Source organism: Marmota marmota, unplaced genomic scaffold, assembly GCF_001458135.2.
Source record: "Marmota marmota marmota unplaced genomic scaffold, marMar, whole genome shotgun sequence".
NCBI classification, from domain to species: domain Eukaryota; kingdom Metazoa; phylum Chordata; class Mammalia; order Rodentia; family Sciuridae; genus Marmota; species Marmota marmota.
In genome coordinates this window covers 35,421,613-35,428,338 of record NW_026000174.1, presented here as the reverse complement: position 1 = coordinate 35,428,338, position 6,726 = coordinate 35,421,613, and the positions used below count along the sequence as shown (strand labels likewise).

Genomic DNA, 6,726 nt, shown 5'->3' with positions numbered 1-6,726 from the left:
GTTGGAAAGGAATGTTATACCTAATACATACAGATCCTGGGAAGCAATGAGAAGTTCAGTTTCTTCCCCAGCCGCTCTCCACAAACACACTTGAGTCCAGAAGCTGAGCAATGCGGAGATGCCCCTCAGGCAGACATGAGGGGAGTGTTTTCGGGATATTGTTGTAAAGGAGGGTCAGATAAGAAACACATTCAGTTCCCTCATTCACAAAATTGAGTTAATAATAATATGACTGGAGTGGTGGTGCATACCTATAATTCCAGATACTGGTTAGGCTAAAGCAGGAGGATCACAAGTTTGAGACCAAACTCGGCAATGTAGTGAAACCCTGTCTTAAGGAAAACATAAAAAAGACTGTGAATATATCTCAGTGGCAGAACACTACTGTGTTCAACCTCCAGTATTGTAAAAAAATAATTAAATGAATAAAATATGTATTATAAGTGTGGTTGTAAATGAAATTATTGTGCAAAATGCTTCCCAAAACATCTGAGAGAATTAACTTTAAGAAATCATTCCACTATTTCTCCTGTCAATAAAACCTAGGGGACAACCACCATCGCTGGTGTTACATTTTATCATTCACAATGTTTGTCCTGCACTGTCAATTTGACAAAGAGTACAAAGCCAATCACATCTGTGGCATTACGTGACCATCAAAAACTGCTGAGTATTAATGGTTTAATCTTAGGACAAGTTCAAGCAGAGGATTTACTAATTTACTAATCAGCACAAATGGGCACATATTCTACCTTCTCATTTTCCTTTAAACTCATCACTAACTCTGAGAAAGTTAACAGGCATTTTTTTTTCCATTTACTGTATTCTTATATATCCCCTTGATCTTGATGGGACTGCATAGTGTCCAAAATTTTTGTGCCACTGTATCCTTGAAAGGTCTTTAAAAAGGTCATATAATTTTCCCAAATAATACATGTTAAATACTACTAAAATATAAGAAAATTAATTGGTCTTTCCAAACAATTTCCTTCAGAAAATTTCTGTGTTCATCTTTGTTTTGTCAGAAATTTCTTCCCCTGATTCTTCCTTAAGTGTTACCATGCCAGTAGCATTTATTTTTAGTCAAGTATATTTTGTGATTGTAATTTTACTTCCAAACACTTTACCTAAAGACATTGATCTTCTGTATATGTACAACTCTCCAAATTGATCTCATCTATAATTAACAGGCTAAATTGATCTACCTAAGTTCTTTGTTAGTTGATCTATCTGGTTCTAGATCATGAATAAGTTAGTTGGTTAGTTTTTTTCAGTCTGATGCTTAAATTAAATGCAAGTTCTCTGAAAAGAATTTCCTTTATAAACCTATTTCTCTCTAGAATTTTACATAACAAAGGAAAATATTGACCTACAGAAGCAATGTAAAACTTATCAAATAAAAGATGCACTGGCCAGAGGCTTTTTAGAAAATATATTGTCTTAATAACAGCCGATGGATGAATAAATCATGTCTCTGCCTTGGGAGAAGAGCTGTCTGCTTTCTATGTTCTGTGCTTTCCAATTTCATTGACAGATAAAAAAGCATATTTTATTCAGCTCTTCTAGTTGTGGTATGCTTATTTAAAATAATAGTTAGATGTTGTTGTTGTTGTTATTTGAATTATGATCTAAAAACTATGTGTAGTGGGCTGAACTGTATTTCTCAAAAATTCTTTGGTTTAATCCTGTAATTGTCAGCTTTTAATTATTGGAACAAAGGACCTAAGAAAGACAACTTAAAGGGAGAAAGATTAATTTTGGCTCATGGTTTCAGAAATTTCAGTCCAAGGTTGATTGACTCCATTTCTTTGGGCCTGACTTAAGGCAGAACATCATGGCAGAAAGGTGCAGTGGGAGAAGGCTGTCAGCTCAGGGCAGCCAGGAAGCGGAGAGAGAGAGAGATAGTGAGGAAGGGGCTGGGAGCAAAATATCTTCCCCCAGGCCACGACCCCAGTGATTTACTTCCTCTAACTAGGCCCGATGGCCTATAGTTTCCACCATCTCCCAATAATGCCATTGACAATGAATCCCTCAATGGATTAATCCATTAACAAGTCAGAAACTTCATGATCTAATTACTTCTCAAAATTTCCACCTCTGAACACTGCTGCATTGGGGAACAAGGCTTCAACACATAAGTCTTTGAGGGATAATTCATGTCCAAACTATAACCAACCCTCACCCTCAATATAACTATATATGGAAATGGAGCTTTCACAGAAGTAATTAAGGTAAAATGAGTTCATAAGGTTGGTCTATAATTCAATAGAACTGGAAGAAGATGAAGAGTTACCAGGAATGCCTACACACAGAAAATAGACTATGTGAGGATATAGTCAAAATGTGAATATCTTGAGCTGGGGATGTGGCTCAAGCGGTAATGCGCTCGCCTGGCATGCGTGGGGCGCTGGGTTTGATCCTCAGCACCACATACAAATAAAATAAAGATGTTATGTCCACCGAAAACTGAAAAATAAATATTAAAAAAAATTCTCTCTCTTTCTCTTCTCTCCCTCTCTCTCTCTCTTCTCTCCCTCTCTCTCTCTCTTTAAAAAAAAATGTGAATATCTGTTAGTAAGGAAGAGAACTCTGCCGGCAAGTTGATCTGGGAATCTCAGTCACCAGAACTAGAAGAATATAAATTATTCCATTTTGACTATTTCTTATACCTCCCTGTCTGTAGTATTTTATTATGACATCCCCAGCTGACTAATATACTATATCAAGAAGTGCAGATACTGTGTGGATGTAGTGGAAAAAATAGCCCAAACTCAGACTCGATTTCTGCTACTACAAATTCATATTGCAGAACATATCTGTGACCTCCAAGGGTGTGAGATCTCTGCCTAACATCAAGCAATCAATTCTGCAGCAGGCATCAGCTAGGCACCTTCTATTATAACTTGTTTCTGAAATTGTGTAACTGAGAGATAGTGCCAGATCCTACAGGATGAAGAATCAGTCCCCAAGATTGACCTCTTCCTCAGATGCCAATTGCCAGCCCCGCCTTGTTCCATCTGTGCTTCTGACTGACCAGCTATGAATTGGAGTTTCTATGTCTCCATCTTGGGTCCAATTAATTCGTTTGAGTGGTTCACGGTCCTCAAGAAAACACATTTACTGGCTTATTATAAATATATGACAAATGATATAGAAGAAGACATGCATTGAGGTATGGGAGAAGGGGCAAGAAACTTCCATGCCCTTTCTGGGGCAACAGGTCCAGGAACCTCCATTTGTTCAGCCATCCAGAAGCCCTTTGAACGTTCTTCCTCTGTATTTGTATGTAGACTTCATCACCTGTCTAATGCAGATAGACTGGGTGGTGACACCTAGCAAGTCCTGATTGTTCAGTTTTTCTTGGCTGGCCTGTTCAAGGACAATTAATCTCTTCTTAAATGGTGTCTTATTATCAACTATCAGGCAAGGTACATCAGGGAATTTCTTTATGGTAAAGTTTAAGGTAGGAGGAATATTGGCATTTCTATGACCCACCTTGGGGAAGATGAAACTTAACTTTTATGACTTGCTTTCAAAGGGAGTTATGATCCAGGAACAATGAACATAAAAACAAAATGCAAATACCACAGCATAACAGATACATTATTTCTTTTGATCTTTATGATGATGCCATAGAAGATGTGATTATTACAAGCTTTTTGTGAAGGAGACTTAGAAATGTTTAGTGTCTGGAGCATTCCCAGGACTGTCCTGAGAGGGATCTCTATGGCAGCAGCATCATGGTCAACTGGACCTCTATGATCCTGCACGGAGCATGCTGTGGGCCCAGCTGCCTTCAGAGCCAACCCGGCCACAGGCCCTGGGTATAAGCCCTGCCTCCTGCTGCTGCCAGCTGCCCTTTGCTGCTGCCGCTGCTTGTCCTGTGGATCTGCCCCAGAAACATGGCCCTATGGGCAGAGGCAGCTACATGAAGGTGCTGCTGTGAAATACCCGTGGTAGTTTGTCATCAGAAAACTGAACCTGCAAAACTCCTCTGGCTGAGAGTGGTGAGCTGCTGAAGAGGAAGCTCAGCTCTTTCCTCATTGAAGTACCCCAACATTGGCACTTAAGAGGAGTCAGGGATGGTCTGCTCTACATTGCCATAGACTTCTGTAAAGGAGGTAATCTGTTTTAGAAGTTTGAGAAGCAGAAAGGGAAACTGCTGCGTGAGAGTCGGATGGTAGAATGATGTGTACAGAGTGCCATGGATTTGCAGTATTTACGTGAGAAGCATCCCTCATGGAGATATGAAAGCTCAAAATGTCTTTCTAGCAAGAATAAAATCATCAAAGTGGCTGATCTAGGAATTACCTGAGTGTGACATGGCAAACACCCTCATTGGCACAACCTAGTGCATGAGATGCGAATTATTCTCAAACAGACCCTCCAACTATAATATAAGTCTGATGTTTGGGCTTTGGGATGCTGTGTCTATGAAATAACCACCCTGAAGCATGCTTTCAATGCAAAAAAAAAAAAAAAACATGGATTCTTACTTTATTGGATTATTGAGGGAAAGCTGCCACCAATGCCAAGAGGCAGCTTTATAGGAAATGCCAAATCTCCTTGTGTTTGGAAGCCACAAATTCAAAAATAGCATTAAAAATGGTGGCTCTATATCGAACCCTATTGCTACCATGGTTTTAAGAAAGGCATTCAATCATGAAGTAATCCATTCCCAACCACATTCTGCTCAGGGTTCCAAGACATGTAATGAGTGAAGATAAATATTTGTCCCAGGAGAAACCAATAGTCATTGGTCCCTTGAAATCACTTGCTGCTCTGAAAGTTTACACTGGCAAACTGGGCATGAGCAATACTGCTAAGACACTAGCCACCAATAAGTAGGGTAAATATTGATATCTTACCTGCAGAAAGAAGGCACATCATGAATGACGGCCCAGTTCAGAATCAACTGAGACACTTAGAGGCCTGTAGTGAGCATAAAGGCAAATGCCACATTTCTCAAGTGAAGGGAGAAAGTATGCAGGATGACACCAAGTCCAGTGCCCATCCTGAAAACCTGATTCCCACATGGTCCTCTGATAGTAGCCGTGAGGTTGACAGTGAACCAGTGAAGTTGTTGTTGTCCCTAAACAAAGACCAAAAGCCAAAGGACCAGGATGGATTTGATGGTGAATGTAATATACAAAACAGGGCACAACCAACCCTGGTTTATAACCATACAAATCTGTATCTGAACCTTCTTTGTCTTGACAGCAATGGCAGAAAACAGAGATTTTTGGTATTGGAGATTAAACTCAGGGGCACTCGACCACTGAGCCCTATTTTGTATTTTATTTAGAGACAGAGTCTCAGTGAGTTGCTTAGTGCCTCACCATTGCTGAGGCTGGCTTTGAACTCACAATCCTCCTGTCTTAGCCTCCTGAGCCCCTGGGATTACAGGCCTGTGCCATTGCACCCAGCAGCAGAGATCTCTTTGCATTTCAACAGGTACCTCTAACTTTTGCTTTCTCATCCTACTGTTGGAAAAGTGGCTATCATATCTGTACAACAAAATGCTGGAAAACAAAGAAGAAGGATCACTGTCAGGCAAGGTGGTGCATGCCAGTAATCCCAGCAGTTTGGGAGACTGAGGCAGGAAGATGGCAAATTCAAAGCCAGACTCAACAAATTTGTGAGGCCCTAAGCAACTCAGTCACTAAAGAAAATACAAAAAAGGGTCGGGGATGTGGCTCAATGGTTAAGTGTCCCTGGAATCAATCCCCAGTATCAAAAAAAAAAAAAAATGATCACTGGGTCTGGGAGCAGGTCAAGGTCAAGGAGCAGTGAGATGATGTCAGCAAAGAACCAATCATTAATCGTTAGAGACAGGAGGCGACTACAGCAGTCCCAGGAGATGTCCAGTTCAGGACCTTCAGTGAGAACTTTTCTGAGTATGGCAGGGCCAGTCTGTCCCTGACTGCAGCATCGCTCAAGTAAGGAAATTGATTTATTGCCTGTCTGAGGGTGAGTTAAGTTCTACAAATTCGACTGGTAAGTCAATTGGAGATTCCAGGAAAAGGAAAAGTCATGCAAATGAAATTAATGACTTGGTACAATTGATGAAGGAGATCCTTAAACTGGGCTCTAAAGTGAACTCTGAAGATCTCCCATTATCAAATCCAGTGTCAGAATTCAAACTTATACGGAAATATCAGGAAACACTAGTACTTCATGGAGAAGTTGCATAGGAGACAGAAGAACTCCACTGCTTTCAGCTATCATGCCAGGTTCTGAAAAGATCAGGAAAATAATCAAAGACTTAAGAGTGGATGTCATCAGAGGCTTGGGGCTTAGCTTTTAGAGCAGGTAGAAGAGGATGATGACTTGCAGAGAAAGGTATGTAGAAAGTATATGGATGAAAAATGTACAATGTACACTGTGAAAATTCTCCACTTGAAATTTTTTGAATAAAATGTGAATTTTTGAGAGTTTGTTCTTATTTGACAGGTCTCAAGACCTATTTTCAAAGGTTTTTGCTTTAAAAACAAAATATAATAAACAATTGTTTTATATCTCTTTGGGTTTTCTTAATGGAAAAAAAAATTGGACAGAACAGAGTAATATGAAGCAAGTTCACAAAAGAAAAAAACTTTGGCTTTCATATTCCTTTTATGAGAAAAATGTTATGTTTTTGGTTGCTGTTTACTGAGCCTTACACGACTTAAATTTTGCATCTAGAACTTTATTTTATTAAGGTGTTAATTAGTTTAAAAACAGGGA

At 39.6% G+C, this 6,726-nt stretch overlaps 2 pseudogenes; both read left to right on the top strand.

The window, feature by feature from the left end:
* The first annotated feature begins 3,174 nt into the window (after positions 1 to 3,174).
* LOC107158420 lies at positions 3,175 to 5,259 on the top strand (annotated as a pseudogene).
* Positions 5,260 to 5,749: 490 nt separating this feature from the next.
* Positions 5,750 to 6,432, top strand: LOC125610348 (annotated as a pseudogene).
* Positions 6,433 to 6,726: the final 294 nt, after the last annotated feature.